This window comes from Meriones unguiculatus, chromosome 2, assembly GCF_030254825.1.
Source record: "Meriones unguiculatus strain TT.TT164.6M chromosome 2, Bangor_MerUng_6.1, whole genome shotgun sequence".
NCBI classification, from domain to species: Eukaryota; Metazoa; Chordata; class Mammalia; order Rodentia; family Muridae; genus Meriones; species Meriones unguiculatus.
Genome location: NC_083350.1, coordinates 5,046,412 through 5,059,689, shown reverse-complemented (window position 1 = coordinate 5,059,689; position 13,278 = coordinate 5,046,412). Strand labels below are relative to the sequence as shown.

At 43.6% G+C, this 13,278-nt stretch overlaps 1 long non-coding RNA gene across 2 annotated transcripts in view; it reads left to right on the top strand.

Annotated features, from left to right (window-relative positions):
* The window catches only part of LOC132652089 (uncharacterized), a 92,044-nt gene extending 79,230 nt beyond the window's left edge, over window positions 1-12,814 (top strand). For both annotated transcript variants that reach the window (XR_009589579.1, XR_009589578.1), the window contains exon 3: window positions 12,192-12,814. This is a non-coding gene — a long non-coding RNA (uncharacterized LOC132652089). The remainder of the gene's footprint in view (window positions 1-12,191) is intronic.
* The last annotated feature ends 464 nt before the right edge of the window (window positions 12,815-13,278 follow it).

The following is a 13,278-nucleotide window of genomic DNA, read 5'->3' as shown; positions in this document are numbered from 1 at the left end:
TGATCTTAGCCACTCTGATGGGTGTAAGTTGATATCTCAGGGTTGTTTTGATTTGCATTTCCCTGATGACTAAGGACATTGAGCATTTCTTTGTTTCTCTACCATTTTATATTCTTCTACATAGAAATCTCTGTTTAGCTCCTTACCCCATTTTTTAATTGGATTACTTGATTTGTTGCTGTTCAACTTCTTGAGTTCTTTATGTATTCTGGATATCAGACCTCTGTTAGATATAGGGTTGGTGAAGATCCTTTCCCAGTCTGTAGGCTGTCATTTTGTTTTGATGGCAGTGTCCTTTGCTTTACAGAAGGCCAATGGGATGGATATTGAAAGTAGGAGAAAACAAGTAACAGGACATTAGCCTACCACAGAGGGCCTCTAAAGACTCTACCTAGCAGTGTATCAAAGCAGATGCTGAAGAAGGGGGAGTTAGTATGACCTGGAGAGGATCTGGAGAGCTCCACAAGGACCAAATATATCAGGGCACAGGGGTCTTTGATGAGACTGATTCTCCAACCAAAGACCATGTATGGATATAACCTAGAATCCCTGCTTGGATGTGGCCCATGGTAGCTCAGTATCCAAGTGTGTATCCTAGTAAGGGGAACAGGGACTATTTCTGCCAAGAACTCAAAGGCTGGCTCTTTGACATACACCCCCTCCCTGAGGGAGGAGCAGCCTTGCTAGGCCACAGAGGAGGACATGGCAGTCAGTCCTGAAGATACCTGATAAGCTAGGGTCAGATGGAAGAGGAGGAGGACCTCCCCTATCAGTGGACTTGGAAAGGGGCAGGGAGGAGATGAAGGAGGGAAGGTGGGATTGGGAGGGAATGAGGGAGGGGGTTATGGCTGGGATACAAAGTAAATAACCTGTGATTAACATAAAAAATAAAAATTATTAAAAAAGAGAAAATATTTTCTGGGCCTTGGAGAGGGGAATCTTCTTTTTCCTCTATTCCTATTATTCTTAGGTTTTGTCTTTTCATGTTGTCTTGGATTTCTTGGGTGGTTTGTGTCAGGAATTTTTTAGATTTAACATTTTCTTTGATGGTTGTATCTTCCACATCTGAGATTCTTTCTTCCATCTCTTGTAGTTTGTTGGTTATGCTTATTACCTCTGTAGTTCCTGTTTTCTTTCCTAGGTTCTCCCTCTCCATGATTTCCTCTGTTTTTGTTTTCTTTTTTTCCAGTTCTATTTTTTTTATCTTGAACCATATCTTGACTGTATTTTCCTGACTGATTTCTGACTGATTTTCCTTCAATTCCTTCACCTGTTTGAACATTCCTGTTTTGTTTATTTCTTTCAGTGATTTAATAATTTTCTCCCTGAAAGCCACAAACTCTTTGGCTGCATCTTCCTGTATTTCTTTACAGATGGCCATAATATGTTTGATTTTATCTTCCTCTAATTCTTTATGCATTTTGTTTCCTCCATTAACCTCTTCATAAACATAGATGTAAGGTCATCTTCTTGAATTTCGCTTATGTTAAGGTATCCAGAGCTACTTGCCCCTGGATACCTGGGTTCTGGTGATGCCATACTGCTTTGCCTTTTGTTGGTTGTACTTTTATGCTGGCCTCTACCCATCTGTCCATCTCAGGTGTTGCGTGTTAATTTCTGGTGCCTACTGGAGTCCTGGGGTGGGAGAATCCCCTTGGCAGGTTTCTGAAGGAGATCTCATCAGCTTTTTTATTATGGTCAACTGAATGGTGATGCTTCTCAGGAACTGTAACAGTTCACCTCAGGCATATGGACCTGTGTGGTTACTGTGGTGTTCAGGAAGGCTCTCCTCTTATAAAGAGAAAGTCTGGAGACGGCTGTCCTACTGCTGGGTTTCTTGCTTTGAATTTAGTTAGCTGCATCTGCTGCTGTTAAGGTGTACTTGTTGGGTGCAGCCCTCCTAAAGAATCACGGAGTCCCGTGGTTTCATCATTTTAGCTGGAGATAACTGGTTGCACCTTGGAACAGTATCTGAAGGCTGCTCCAATGTCTCTCAGGTTTTTGTAGGTCTGAGGTTGGAGTGGTGTGCCCCAGTACCCTAGCCATAATCAGTGGCAGGTGAGGATAGCACTCGTGTGTGTAGTAGAAGGCCAGAGCTTAGGGCCTGTGGGAACCCAGAAACTTTTCTGGAGCTTGGTGTCCTGAAGGTTGGAACCGATGTTTTCCCCAAGTCTGTGGTGTTTGGGGGTCTGCAGATCTGTCTGGGATAGTGAATAGAGCGAGCAGGCACAGGTGTGTGGCTCTGCCTTGCTGGTGATTGGGCCACTGGGTGCCTGGGCACCTGGGAGTTTGCAGCAACCCGGGACTTTTTCAGAGAGCTTTTATTTGGGGAGGGGGAAGGTTGTCAGCTGAGTGCTCCAAGATCAGACCTGCTCTTCCCCTCACTGTGGGCTTCCACTTGACAGAGAAACTCAGTCTCTGGTGCCCTGGGGCCCTCAGTTCTGTCTGGGATGGTGGGTGGGGCATGCAGGCAGGACTCTGTTGGTGGCAGAGCACCCCACCTTGGGGCTGGCACCTCGGCACCTGCCGGACCTGGGTCCTTTTCCAGGGATTGTCTGGGTGACCTAAGGTCAGTCCCTATCACTTCCTGCACCGTGGGGTTTTCTCTCGACTGGAAATCGCAGTCTCTGGTGTTGTGGGACCCACAGTTCAGTCTGAGAACAGTGATCAGAGCACGCCAGGGGCATGTGGCTCTGGGCTGGCGCCTGAGCCCTGGGCAGGACCCCGGAACTGTTTTGAGCTTTAGCTGGGTGAGCTGAAGCTAATTAAATCCCGCAGCATGGGGTTTCCTCTCATCTGGGAAAGACAATCCCTGGTGTTTTAGGGCCCTGCATCTGTCTGCTGGTCATCATGCAGATCCTGCTGTGCTGCTGGTCAGAAAGAATGTCCTCCCAACACCGCCATCTTGGATCCCCTCCATGATTTGTTTCTTACTGAGGAATATGTTGAGGCCTATGGAGAAACACACTAGATCCCTCTCCTCATAAATGCACAAGACCCATGTCAAAAGGTTCCGTGGAAGCCTCCTTTCTCATCTTTCCTGGCAGACCTGTGTAGGAGTGCAGCTTGTGGGGGACTATGTAGGAGCAACAGCAGAACGGCTCTAGAACTCATGGAATGTGTCCCATAGGTTAGCACAACCACGGTGAGTGTGCCTCAGGAAGCAGAGCCCCAAGAACTCTGTCCCGAGGACCTCATGTTGTTGTGGAGCACAGCTCTGCTTGCTGCCCTTGTGGTCACCATGTCCCTCATAATATATGAGTTGTGTGAAACCTCTTAGGGGCTTCTAGTCCCTCACTGGGCAGTGTCACTGACACTCACAATAACAATGCCTGGTCTCATTCAGGCATTGCTGCTGTAGCAGATTAATGATTCAACCACTGTAGGCTTAGCATTGTCACTAAACCTACATTATTTAGGGTTGTTAAGCACCTTTCCCTCCCCTCAATTCTCCTCCCCCCCACCTTAGGTAGGAGATTAGTAGGGTAAGGGGCTGTAGACCTGTTTTCTCTACTTCCTGCTGATCAGGGTTGATGGGTCTTTAGGGGATTACCAAACTCAGTCTTCAGTATACCAGCAGTCCAGTCCAAAGGCCAACACCCAGCAGCAGCACCAAGCAGCAGGACAAGTCAGCAAAAGCCACAAGTCAGTGGGATTGCCCTGAGTAGTTTTCTCTCTGCATGAAGAGCAGCGCAGCCATGTTGACCCAGAAAGCGATGTCTCACTGTGTGTGGGCCTCTGTATTCCTCCTCTCCTCAGAGTCCACCCACGTGTGTTCTCAGCTGGCCAAAGTCATGCCCCTCGCACAAGAGAGCTCAGAGCAAAATATCATGGGCCCTCCCACCAACTGACAGCAAAACATCATGTGCCCAGCTGGCAGCAAAACATCACATGACAAAACTGAGTCTTCAAAGAAACCAGAAACTTCTGCTTCAAACCACCACCCTCGAGAAGAACCTACAGATGTAGATTGTTAGCAATGACCACTACCCTTAGCAAAATAATTGGAAAAATAGATTGTTTAGCAAGGCTAGGTAAAAAGGCTTTTGCTAATGACTCTGATGTAGAAAATCTTGGGGAACAATTTGAAGTTCTAAAAAGTAGACTCTTAACAGGAAAGGCAGGGACATTTAAGGTCGATGAACAGAAACAGTGGCCTAAGGTAGTGCTGGCTGATGAGACGCTCTCAAGCTGAGCTTCTGACTGAGATGACAATTGATCTACTTATACTTGTTTTTGCCCTCAGCTTCCTGAAATAATTGAATAAAAATTATTAATGAGTAGATGTGCACCTTAAAGATCTAAAGTAGAGATGGCTGATTGTTTTTTACATAAAAGTTTAGATTTACGATTCTTTAAAGACTTATAAGATTACGTCTTAAGGTAATCGATTCTCTCTTTGTGACTGCAAACTGCAGCCAGTAAAGAAAAGCGGCTGAGAACTTACCTTGCTGCTCACCGTGTTACTTTATGACATGTTATTTGGTTTCAAGTGTATATGGGTTCTTGGGAATAACTTTGTTTTTCACTCACAATATGTAAAGCATTTGATCATGTGAAGGTATCGGGGAACGTGTTTTTCTTACATATACTTATTGTAATTGTTCACGTGAAGAAAAATAGAATGTGACCACACTGACTTTTGTGCTGCTTGAAAGCTACTGCTGGGATGTATAAGCTGCGGGAAAAAGCAACAGTGTGGTTTGGAGCTCGCTCTGTGGAGTTTGTTCCACCCACTAATGTGCATGAGTGTTAAGTAGTTCAAAACTTATTCTTTGGCATTTGTTCCATCCATGGAGATGTATGTACTTAAATTTGGTTTGGAGCTCGCTCTTTGGAGTTTGCTCCATCTACCCAATATGTGCATGTATGTATGTATGTATATATATATGTATATATGTATGCATGTATATATGCATGTATGTATATATATGATGTGTGCATATATGTATGTGTGTATGTATATGTGTATGTATGTATATATGTATCTGTATGTGTAAAGTAAAAGTCTATAAGAAAAGCTAAATGACGAGAATTTAAATAAAGAGAATAAGCTTGTTGAAACCTACCTGCTGGAGTCGGTCTTATTTCATCAAGAGTAAGTGTGTGTGTGTGTGTGTGTGTGTGTGTGTGTGTGATCTCTTTCTCTTCTTTCCTTTTTTTGTAGACTTTGCCATAATCAGTGGAAGTCCCCACTAGGAGACAATAGCCCTAGCCCCTGCTCACCATAGGTGTCAGCCCCTTGGCAGCAATCAGTGGGAGCCCCTGCGAGGAGCCCATTGTTGTAGCCCTTGCTTACATGGTAGCTGTGAGCCCCAGTCAGGGAGCTGTCAGTACTGGCCGCTGCCAGCAGTTTAATTCTGGTCCCTCGCTTTGCCAGTATCAGTGGAAGCCATCATCTGCAACCATCAGATTTGGCTCTGAAAAATTACCCTCAGCAAAAGTCTGTTGGGCCACCAGCCAGCAGCTGTGGATCTAGGCCCTGACTTAGTCTTCCCCCAGTTGAATGTCGAAGCTGGCCTTCGACAGCAGCTCCTCTTTATCTTACTGGAGAAAATTGGAATTGGAAGCAACCCAACAAAGAGGATGATCCTCTCCCTTGTTTTACTCAGCAAATATGTACTGACGATGTATCAGATCTTGGTTGGACAGTGACATACACTAGAGATCCTGTTTCCGGTTCTCTAGAGTGTATGGCTTAATGTCAAGACAGACAATGTTACTGCTATATAAGCAGTAAACTGTAACAGTGGCAACTGGCACAAGTGTAAATAAATGATTCCACAAGATCTTATGGTAGGAATAATCTGTGTAGTCACAGGGCAGGGCAGGATCCTCAGGTGAGGTAATGTGCATAGCTGGGAAACAGCATGAGGTGGTGCAGGCACGTGAAGCAAAAAACGTAGGATGAAGAATGTCTGGGCAGTAGCCCAGGGCCATCAGTCAGGTCTGTGTAAATAGAGGGACTAGGAATGCTGGGTGAGGGTAGGCAGAAACAGGAGAAACAGAATGAGATGATACAAGGTAGACTCTATGTCATTGCTGGAAGGCAGGTGGGGGCTGAATTAGGGAGTTTTCGGATGATAGAGAGCTCTCTTCAGAGGAAATGGTTTGGATAGAAATAAAGACACCTGGACAGACCACTTAAAAGGTACAGAGCTTGGGTATGTTGACTTTAGTGACTCAAGACCTACCCCAATATATATGATCAAGAGGGGTCCATTATTCACACTTGGGCTTGGAACATGGTACCCTAGGCATAGCACCCTGATATATTTTGAGAGATTGAGAAAGTTGCTGAAGTTAGATATCATTATGATTTGATGATTTACCCATTTTCCTGACAGGACTGTCTATAACAGAATATTCTAATTTACTCCCCCTGAAATATGTGATAAATTGGTGTGACAGGTTTCCAGCCCATATCTGGAAGCCAAAAAGAATACTGACAGATCTTGCTACCCATCTTGAAGTTTATTTCATTATACCATACTTCCTTTCATACTTTGGGTGTTTGTTCTGTATTGAACAAACAAAATCAGGTAGCATTCCTTAGATCTTTGGCTCTTTATTTCTCAAGACTCTTGTTTCATGTCTATCTGTGCATATTCAGACAAGAAAGACAATGCCTTCTTCCTTAGATTCTCAGCAGTACAGAAGCCTCACAAAAACTGCCTATTTGATGAATAGAAGATCTCATTTATAGGCAACAGTTTTATTCTATAAGTGAGGGAAACAAGACCGTTTGCTTACTGTGTACATAAACTTCATGTAAGCTTGCATGAATATCATTTTAAACTCATCATTCATTCAGTCTTCACTTTGGAGTTGTCTTTATACTCATAATTATAAATTAATTATAAATCAAGCCTTCAGTAGCTATCTCCATGTATACAATTTAATAAAGTGAAATCCTAGGTACATAGATATTCTCTTGTCTCTGAGCTCAGTCCTTGGAGTTTTATGCATTTTCAGTGGTAATGGAAAGAAAGCCACCATTAAAATTCAACAACTGACTTCATGCCATTTGGCTTTTTAAAAACAGTCTGTTCTTTAACAAACTCCAGAGAGTTTATGAGACTCTGGAGATAGTGTTGAGCCATCAAGGGAAAGCACAGTGATGCATGGATTTGGGGTGTGTACCACAAAGTTTCTTTAAAAATGTGGTAAAGACTGAGATGAAACCTTTCATGAATGAGATAATGCAGCTCACCACAGAGGATCTCCGGGAAACATGGGCTCCTGTAATGTATCCCAAGTAAATTTTTGAGTGAAGACAATCATTTGTGTTATAGTAAATCTAAAGTAAAAGAAACTATTTTTTTTTAAAAATTCTTTTATACACTGCCCACTCTGTGTGTAAAACTTTACCTTTCCCAAAATCTGTGGATGACAGATTTGTTATATTTAGAGATTCTTTTTAGGACTCTCTTGGCTTTATTCAAGGTACACACGAGTTCAAAAGACCCATTATGAGAGCATTAGAGAGTCAAGATGTGCCACAGTTTAAGGACTCCTGTTTATCATGGCATCCTGATACCATAGCAACGAGTTTTATGTACTTATCCATTATGCTTGTATGCTGAAACATCTATCATTATTCTAATTACATGCCATATTCTGCTGTTTTCTGTTGAGACTATTGTCAGTGTATAAATCATAGTGAAGAAAAAGCCCTGCTGTTAGGAAATCAGGCAACAATGCGTGCTAAGAATCCTTGACTTTTTCAATAAGCCTGAATATTTCTGGGCAGGTTCAAGGAGAGGTGATGCAAAGAGGGTGCCAACCAAGGCACTCTCCTTACTTATAAGAGTTTTATAGCCTGGTATGGTCATTGAAAGAGCAATTGCATATCATATATAATAACTGGGGTTCTCTGTGCAAATGTAGGACATATAAGCCTGAAGGACACCGCTGAGCCTGTCTGGGAGGCTGCTGCTTCACCACAAAGTCCACCAAGAAGGCCCTGAGGTGTCAGGAGAAGAGCGAAGAACCACTTAGAGACCTTAAGTGGGGAAACAGGATTCTTAGTGTTTTCCTTTACGACCGACTTTATTTGTTCCTTTTCACCATGGTTTGTCCACCTTCCCACAAGCTCCGCAACTACATCATTCTGGAGACAGCTGCCACTGACCCTGAAGAGGAAGAGCACTTGGCATCGCTGAGGCCTCAACAGCAGCCATTCAGCCTATTCACTGAGGGTGCCTGGCGGAAGCAGTGTGATGGTTAATTCTGCCAGCTTGACAGGAGTTAGAATTACCTAGAAGAGAATCTATGAGCATGACTGTGAGGGGGTTTCTAGATCATACTAATGGAAGTGGGAAGATTGGCCCTCAGTTTGGGTGGTGCAATTCTCTGGACTGGGATTCTGGTTATGTAAAAAGAGATAGCAAGCTGAGTTCTGCGTTCATCTCTCTCTGCTTTCCTGCTTGTGATACAGTGGGACCAGATGTCTTAAGTTCACATCAGAGCCTTCACTGCAGACCAGAAGTGGTCGTGGAAGGGCATAAAATGGATTCTCAACAGCTTTTCTAGAGAAGACACTGATTAGAAAAGACACAGGGGTTCTAGGTTATCTCCATTAATGGTCCTTGGTTGGAGTTCTAGTATCAGAAAACACCCCTGGTCTCAGAATTTTTGCATCTGTTGCTCTTCTCTTGGAGTTCCTGTCCCTTCCAGGTCTTTCATCTCCTCCTTCTTTCATAAGATTCCCTGCACTCTGCCCAAAGTTTGGCTAGGAGTCTCAGCATCTGCTTTAATACCCTGCTGGATACTTTCAGAGGCCCTCTGTGGTAGACTCCTGTCTTGTTCCCTGTTTCCTCCCTCTTCTGATGTCCATATCCTTTGCCTTTCTGAATGAGGATTGATCATCTTACCCAGGGTCTTCCTTCTTGCTTGGCTTCTTTAGGTGACAGATTTTAGTATGATTATTCTATATTATATGTCTAATATCCACTTATGAGTGAGTATATACCATGTGTGTCTTTCTGCTTCTGGAATACCTCACTCAGGATGATCTTTTCTAGTTCCCACCATTTGCCTGCAAAGTTCATGATTTCCTTGTTTTTAATTATTGAGTAGTATTCCATTGTGTAAATGCACCACAATTTCTGTACCCATTCCTCAGTTGAAGGACATCTGGGTTGTTTCCAGATCCTGGCTATTACAAACAAAGCTGCTATGCTCCCAGCACAGGTGTAGCCCATGGCAGCTCAGTCTCCAAGTGGGTTCCCTAGTAAGAGGAACAGGGACTGGCTCTGACATGAACTCAATGGTTGCCTTTTTGATCACCTCTCTCTGAGATGGGGAGCAGCCTTGCCAGGCCATAGAGGAAGACAATGCAGCCAGTCCTGATAAGACCTGATAGGCTAGCGTCCAATGGAAGGGGAAGAGGACCTCCTCTATCAGTGGACTGGGGGAGGGGCATGGGAGGAGAAGAGGGAGGGAGGGCAGGATTGGGAAGGGATAAGGGAGGAAATGACTACAGCTGGGATACAAAGTGAATAAACTGTAACAAATAAATAAATTAAAAAAAAAAGACACAAGGTAGGCTTCTTGGAGGATATGGGTGTGACTCTAGCTGATACTCCTAATGAGGCATAGGGAGGGAGGAATGAAAACCAAAGTGACCACCTCCTAGACAGGCAGGACTCAGTGGAAGTGAGGGGAACAACAACACACTGATGAAACCTGTGATCCAAAAATTACCCTGCCTACAAGAAGTGCAGGGATAACAGGGAAACAAAGATTGAGGGAATGTGCAACCGATAATTGGCCTAACCTGAGACCCACCCCTGGGTAGAGAGTCAGCCCCTGACACTAATAATGATGCTCTGCGATGCTTGCAGACAGGAGCCTAACTTGACTGTGGTCTGGGAGGCTCCAGCCAGCAGCCGATCTGGACAGATGTTGGGACTTGCAGCCAAGCACGGGGCAGAGCTCCGGGGCTCCTGTGGAAGTGTTGGGGGAAAGATGGAAGGAGCTGGAGGGGAAAGAAACCTCACAAGATGACAGAGACAACTAACCCAGTTCCATGGGGGCTTACAGAGACTGAGACATCAACTAAGGACCATGTATGGTCTGGACCAAGCCCCCCTGCACACATGTAGCTGATAGGTGGCTTGGTCTTCATATGGGGTGCCTGGCAAGTGGAGGGGGCGCTGTTTCTAACATGGAGTCTATTGCCTGCATTTGGATGACTTCTCTCTGGCAGGGCTGCCTTGCCTGGCCTCAGGGGATGAAAATTCACTCAGTCTTGATGTGAGTTGATGTGCTGGGGAAGGTTAACGGGGGGGGGAAGCTCCCCTTTTCTAGGGGGAAAAGAAGAGGGGAAGAGGAAAGGGAGAAAGGAGGGGACTGGGTGAACAGAAGGGAGGGGGCACCCTTGAGATGTAAGAAAAAGAAAAAGATGAGTTCAAGGAAGAGTGGCACAGCCAGCGCTGTCCACGGTCCTGACACCAGTGTCTGACCCCTGGGCAGGCACCACTGCTCCTGGCTCCCTCTGGGCTCTTTCTGGGCTCTAGGCACAGCTACAAGCTGTTTTTCCTTCATCCTGGACTGGTACCCCTTCTCCCTGGCCAGCACAGTGATGTTCAGCAAACGACAGTCCTTTGCTCTTCATCTGTTCACTCGAATGACTTCACTTTCTTCTGCTCTAACTGGATTCTCCCTGCAGTTGAGCTTGCAGGCTTCATTGTCTTGCCCAAGTCTCCACTGAATGCCTTCAGAGCTTTCTCCTAGTCAAAAGGGAGCCTTGTCCGTTTGGGAACAGTTAAAATGTTCCAGCCTTTTCAAGTTTAAATGAATGAAAGAAGCTCTCAGGGCGTTTTAATGCTAGGGCAGGAAGGCAGCTCTCCCCATCATCATAATCACCGGACTCGGGGCAGGCCATTTTTACAACCTGTTTTCTTCTAGGGCTGCAACCTATTTGATTCAAAGTCATAGAATGTAAATTACAATAAGTAAAATTAGTCTTTTATTTTGCAAATATACAGAAGTATCAGTTCAAGCCTTCAGAAGAGTAAGAAATCCCACATTATTGCTATATTATTTTAATGTGATTACGTTAAAATCATATTTGGATGACTGATATTGCTATATGCTCTTCATGACAAATGACTTCTCTTTCAACTTCTGATGAAAATCAATGTGTGTTAGGCAGTTCCAGGTAAGTGTTGACTCTTCCATGTCATAAAACAGCACTTGGAAGTGACAGATGAAGCTACAGAGAAAATAAGTTCCCAGAACTCACAGTTTTCTGCAACTCTGTGGGCTTGAGGCACACATGACACACACACATACACGTTCTCATACACAAAGATAGAAACAAACTCTTTCTAAAAAATGCTGTTAGGACTTACCAAATTTTAACCAGGTAATCATAAAAATGTGAAAAATTTATTTCCAAGTAACAAAAACTATGAGTTATTTTAGGTTGCTATGAATGTCTATGTGAGCAAATGATTTTTAAATTTTTTGAGAACTGATGACAAGTTTTTGATCAAGTGGGAAGATATGTTTTAAACTTGGATATATGTAAAAATCATAAATTAAATCTTAAAAAATGTATTTATTTTATATAATTTAATTCTAATAAGAATCATATTGTAATTAGCTTAAAATTTCTCTATGGAAGTTGTGTATTTGAGAATATATTAGAAATAATGTTTGATATTAAAATGCATCAATCATCCTTAAACAGAATCAAATTATAAAGTAGTGTTAATATTCTAGATCTACTGAAATTCATTATGTAACAACAGTATTTCAATCATAAGAGACTTAATAAATATTGGAGGCACAACTAGAGATTTGAAAATAAAATTGGACTCTTATTTTTTTAAATAAATTCCAAACTTCAAACAACTGCTTAATTTAGGAAGTCAGTTGAAAACGCCTTCCTAAGGAAGACAGGTACCCAGAGCTATGATTATAGCATATCGATATTATAGATACTGTGTCAACAGCACTGAGGCCTACACAGGAAGCAGCGCAAGCAGACAAGTGCTGGTTTGGAGAAATATTTACAGAAGACACTCTTTGTTTCCTTGATTTAAACAGAACCCAGCTGTGCATGCGCACACCTGCATTTACAGAGGAGCCATAAAATATACACAGAAAATATTAATGTGATTACGTTAAAATCATATTTTTGGTAACTTGTGCTTATCTGTTTTTATATATTACTCAAGATTTTCAAAGACCATACGAGTCAGAGGCTGGAGGGGGGAGTGAGGCATCCGCTGTGGACCTGCAGGATGCAGCACGCACGAACTCAACAGCTTGTTGCGCGCCCAGCTCCTGCATACAATGGAGGAGCGTCCCAGCGTGTGCCTGGAGGGGAGCCCCACACCCAGCTGAGGAGCATGGAGAGTTGGCGGCTTCCGAAGGAGAGAGATCCGGATTTCTGCACAGCTGCGGTAGTGGTAGGTGGGCCATGCCGCACACGGGCGGCAGAAACCGGACTCGGGGATCTATTTTGCTGCTCTCTGAATGAACGTAAACACCTTATTTTATGAACACAACTTGCCTTTTCCACTAGAGAAACGTTTGTCCAATGTAACCAGTGAAGTACTGTGTCACAGCTTGAGCAAGTGTGCGGGGCGGGGCGTGATGTGAGGCTGGAAGTGAGCACCTGGGTACAGGACAGAAAGAGTTCGAAGAAAAACGTGTGAACAGTACCAACACCTTTATATGCACGTATGGACTTCTCAAAGAAGCAATAAATACTGTATTAAAACTGTATAGGGTTTTCTTCAAATTAGATATTCAAGGAAACTCCTTTTATTTTAAACAATAATTCAATATTAGACCATCAGTCTCCTGATATTCTGATATTTGCATGAAATTGTCTCTGGTTAAAATGCAAACACACACACACACACACACACACACACACACACACGCCATATATAACTTGTCATCTCTGCAAATACTTTTCTACTTTAACCCAGTGATCAATATGGAATTGATTTTCAGCCAGAAGCCCCAGACAGGAAGTGTGATGAGGCTGGCAGTGCCCTGCTCTCGGGGCTTTGACATTCATGTTTGTGTCTTTTTTTCTCTCCTTGCTGATGGCATGAATATCTCCTCCCATGTTGATGCTTGTAAAATTCCTGCGGCAGCTAACTTACAAACACATGAATCACGGGACCCAGGAACAGATTCCAGCAATAGCATGAAGTATTTCATCATTTAATTTTTGGGGTGTTGAAAGAACCCAGCTGCCCTGAAGGAGCCAGTAACTGCTTAGAACGAAAATGGCATATTTCATGCTTT